At 38.3% G+C, this 4770-nt stretch overlaps 1 long non-coding RNA gene across 4 annotated transcripts in view; it reads left to right on the forward strand.

The window, feature by feature from the left end:
* The window catches only part of LOC309489093, a 3519-nt gene extending 554 nt beyond the window's left edge, over nt 1-2965 (forward strand). Inside the window, exons 2-9 of one of the 4 annotated variants that reach the window (XR_014202341.1) lie at nt 5-274; nt 375-499; nt 628-1140; nt 1309-1527; nt 1708-1871; nt 2138-2252; nt 2348-2467; nt 2669-2965. This is a non-coding gene — a long non-coding RNA (uncharacterized lncRNA). Of the gene's footprint in view, nt 275-374; nt 500-627; nt 1141-1308; nt 1528-1707; nt 1872-2137; nt 2253-2347; nt 2468-2583 lie in introns of all 4 variants that reach the window. The other 3 variants (XR_014202342.1, XR_014202343.1, XR_014202344.1) reach the window with 3 other exon arrangements.
* Nucleotides 2966-4770: the final 1805 nt, after the last annotated feature.

The following is a 4770-nucleotide window of genomic DNA, read 5'->3' on the forward strand; positions in this document are numbered from 1 at the left end:
GTAGGTGTATATGCCACCTGTTTTTCAGTGAGGAAGTCTGCATAGATGCGCAGACCAGGAGGATTTAACCTATATTTATCCCAACATTATCGCCATGGGCTTTCCTGACGAATTATCGCCATGGGCTTTCCTGACGAAAGGTTAGAGGGGGTCTGAATAGTCTGTTCTCCCAATATTTCTCTGTGTCTGGCACAAGTGAGGATGAAGATGAGCAGTTTGGAGACAAAAGCGAAGACGAGCACACAGACGTCTCCCAGTATGGAAGTGCAACCAGGTATGGAACCTTAATCTTTAAGATTGAAGTGAAGTGCACCTTAAATTATACTTTGACTTCTTTCATGTTTTTGAGACATTTAAAAATCTTTGCTTAACAGCTTGGGGACGACTGTGTTTTCCCTCTCAACCGTGCATTATCTGCCAAAAGTGAGCAGCTTGGGATCACACGGACGTCTGCCAGGGTGTAGGCATAGACTGCAACAGCTGGAGAGACTTCAGACAGGTGTGACATGCACTTTCAGACATGTGCGACCTGAGTTGTTTTGAGTTGTTCGTAATAATTGCCATTTTGTGTCATGCACCATTTATGTGTGGTTGCTACACTGGTTCCTGTCATCTTGACAATTTCAGGGCGATGCCATTTTTACCACAAGGAGGAGATCAGGGAGATGCTCTGGCCTTCTGGATACAGACAGCCCTGCGGAGAGAGAGACAGCGCAGCCACGCAGATTTTTATTTTAATCTTGGGCCGGCCTTTAAACTGATTTCCTATTGATGTGCTACAGCAAAAGACCTTTCAGCGACAATAGATCACATTGTCTTTTACTGTAGCACATCGATAGGAAATCAGTTTAAAGGCCTGCTAATCTTCATGGTCTGATGCAAAAACTGTTCTCTTTCCATCTTAGTCCTCATCTACATCTCGGACTGGAGGGCAGCAAGAAGGCCAAGCTGAGAAACAGGAACCACGAAGATGGCTTCGACTTGGACTTGACATACATTTACCCCAATATTATTTTACGCATGTAGATCTTAAAATCGTTTCTTGAATCTCTATATGCAGAGTTCACTGACTTATTTTTGTTTTCCAGTGATTTGGCCTGCTGAGATCTGGACCAGAGGAGGACAGACATGCTCAACCAGGTAAGGTCTCACACACACACACACCTCCACAATGTATGTTTTGGCTGTACATAGCCGTTTCTGAGTTCTTAATGTTAAAAGAGTTAGACTTTTTTTTTTTTTTAACTCACCAGCTCATTCTGACTCACAGTTCTGATGATGAAAGTGTTGTGGTTCTCTGTGCATCAGCTCCAGAAGAAAGAGCCCAAAGCCGTGTGCTGCCCAGCGGCCCAGACTCGGAGATGTGCGATTTCGGAGTGTATGCAGCCATCGTCACACCCAACGTCAAGCAGGAGTTCTCTCACAGTGACATCGGATCCCTCAACAGCTCGAAACATGCGGCTGGACCAGAGGAGGAAGCATAGACTGCAGCACTTGGACAGACCGCCGCCGTCTTCAGTTCTTAATGTATGTGTTCTTGTTTAAGGTTCTGAAACATTTGTTTAAAAAACATTGCTAAGCTACGTAATATTCTGCGTGAAATTAGCAGTTCTTTTTTCCCCTTCCTTCTTTCTACGACGAGATATACACCGAAAAGTAAGATATAGCAGGGCCAAATGTTTAATAGACATATATTTTTGTATTTAGCCATCTGTGCTCCACACTGTGTTCAATGGTACTCGGTTGCCCAGAGCAAGCCCGAAGTTGCCATAAGTCCGGATGAAGATGAGCAGCTTGGAGACGAAGACCAGCACACGGACGAAGCAGCTTGGGAGAACCTCCACTGCAACAGTTGGAGAGACTTCTGACAGGTGTGACATGCACTTTCAGACATGTGCGACCTGAGTTGTTTTGAGTTGTTCGTAATAACTTCCATTTTGTGTCATGCACCATTTATGTGTGGTTGCTACATTGGGCCGGCCTTTAAACTGATTTCCTATTGATGTGCTACAGCAAAAGACCTTTCAGCGACAATATATCACACTGTCTTTTACTGTAGCACATCGATAGGAAATCAGTTTAAAGGCCTGCTAATCTTCATGTCTGATGCAAAAACTGTTCCCTTTTTCCATCTTAGTCCTCATCTACATCTCGACTGGAGGGCAGCAAGAAGGCCAAGCTGAGAAACAGGAACCACGAAGATGGCTTCGACTTGGCCTTCCTTCTTTCTACGACGAGATATACACCGAAAAGTAAGATATAGCAGGGCCAAATGTTTAATAGACATATATTTTTGTATTTAGCCATCTGTGCTCCACGCTGTGTTCAATGGTACTCGGTTGCCCAGAGCAAGCCCGAAGTTGCCTTAAGTCCGGATGAAGATGAGCAGCTTGGAGACGAAGACCAGCACACGGACGAAGCAGCTTGGGAGAACCTCCGCTGCAACAGCTGGAGAGACTTCTGACAGGTGTGACATACACTTTCAGACATGTGCGACCTGAGTTGTTTATAATAATTGCCATTTTGTGGTATGCACCGTTTATGTATTTGTGTGGTTGCTACATTGGTTCCTGTCAATTTTAGGGAGATGTGTCTGGCACTAGATGAAGAGCAGGTTGGAGAGGCCTCCGTCTTCACTGCTTAATTTGTGTGTTCTTTCTTGTTTAAGGTTCTGTAGTTGACATGTTCCATGTTCATCGTCTCTGAGAGTTCATCAGTTTTGTTCTTACGCACTGTATATAAATCTGTTGTCTGTATTGTAACATGTGGTGTATATAGTTTGCCTTATTAAAAAATAAAGTTGTCCTCCGAAGAGGGGGGGTGGTGTGGCGGGCCAAAAAAAAAAAAAGAAAGAAAAAGTTTTGTTCTTGTTGGCATTATTTTATGTATTGTTCATTTTTATGCTGTGCTTTGTTGTATATAGTTCTTTCTTGTCCCGGAATAAAATGTCCATTGTTTAACTGCATTCTTTTCATTCATTTATGTAAGATAGGACACATTTCTAGCGTGGTAGCTTGTTGACTGATCACATTTCAGGTGACACAAGAGTTATAATAGTTCTCTCAGAGTGCAAAATGTGTTTGTAGATGCTTAAGCAGGCCTCCCCAACTCTACAAGCTTTAATTTGCTCCTTTCAAATCAGTCTGAATTATTCCACATGGCCGTCTTATAACCAGAGGTGCTTCAGTCACAGTCTAAATACACTGCATGATGTTTGCACATTTTATTAACTTGACACTGTTTTCAGTTTTATTATGTGCATAACAGACAATAAGGATTCAGTATTAGCATTGTTAAGAGTAAAAAAAAAAAATTCTATAGCAAGATTTAATTGAAATACAGCATAGTTTTTAGGAAACCATATATATTTATTTTGTTAATTACCATTCTGTATGTTTATTATATATACATATATATATATATATATATATATATATATATATAGATATATATATATATATATATATATATATATAACTATATACATTAACAGAACTATATACATACACATTTAAAAACATAAGAACTATACACACATTTAAAAAACATAGTAAACTATACACACACACACTTAAAAAACATAGTAAATAACTATATACACACTTAAAAAAACATTAAAGAACTATATACAGTAACAAAAGTATATACAATAAAAAGCAGAAATAAAGTGAATAAAGTTATTAAAAATAATCTTGTTTAAAATAGTCTTAAAATAAAAATAGTATCTTTTTTAAAAGCCCATCAATGTTGATGATGAATTCCTTTATGTTAACCATTTATTTGCTACATAAGTAAAAGACAAAAACATTTAATAACATCGTTCTAATTTTGTATATTGCCACATGCTGATAAAAATGGAATGAAATAAAATAACATTGCAAAATAACAAAGGATTTTTTTTAGACTTCAAACATGTTATTGAATTCATTGAATTTGATTCCAGAGGCCCGCTGTCAAGCACAACGGTCACCAGCTGCCAGGTTGTCTTAGAATTGTGGGCCTTGCCTTGCAGTATAGAGGAAGAGCTAAGCTTTAAATGTGTGCATCACATACAGTGATCTAGTTTAGGCTTAGCTGTACAGTTATTTGAAACTTCTGAATCATGTCGATTTGTACTAATAATAGAAAGAATGAAATCAAACAATAGTAAAGAAGAATTTATCAGGTGAGTAAATAGTTTTTTTTGGTTTTACTATAAATAACAAAACAAATAGTAACAATAATAATTAAATAAGTTGCAAATATAGATACTCATACTATCATTCAGAAGTCTGGGGTGAGTCATTGTTTTATTTATTTCTTGGAATAAATTAATGCTACTTAGCAAGTAAATGGATTCAAAAAGTGACTAAATAGCCTGCAATGATGTCAGCCCCCAGCACCCCCACTTCCCGCGGCCCTGTCATCATCTGTATCAACTAGCTGTTTACAGTTATTAATGTTCATTAAAATTAAAACAAAAAAGGCACTCATATTCTCCCTAAACTTAAACAATCACGTATGTTAGGAGCTTCCCATTCTGCATTTATACTTTCATACTGATGTACAAACTGCAAAAGACATTAAATAGCTTGCATTTTGCTGTTTGGACACGGGGATCACCAGTTTAACTGCTGGTTTTGACAAATGCTCAACTCTTCTCAAAAATGGTCACTTTGTTGTAATAATTCCAATGTAATTGTAGAATAAACACAATTGCACAATATCAAGTCCTCCCCTTTTCTCGTTTTCTCAAAAAAGCACGTAATTTTAACATTTATTCTCTCTTAA

This window comes from Leuciscus leuciscus (assembly GCF_965113295.1).
Source record: "Leuciscus leuciscus genome assembly, chromosome: 24".
Taxonomy (NCBI): Eukaryota; Metazoa; Chordata; class Actinopteri; order Cypriniformes; family Leuciscidae; genus Leuciscus; species Leuciscus leuciscus.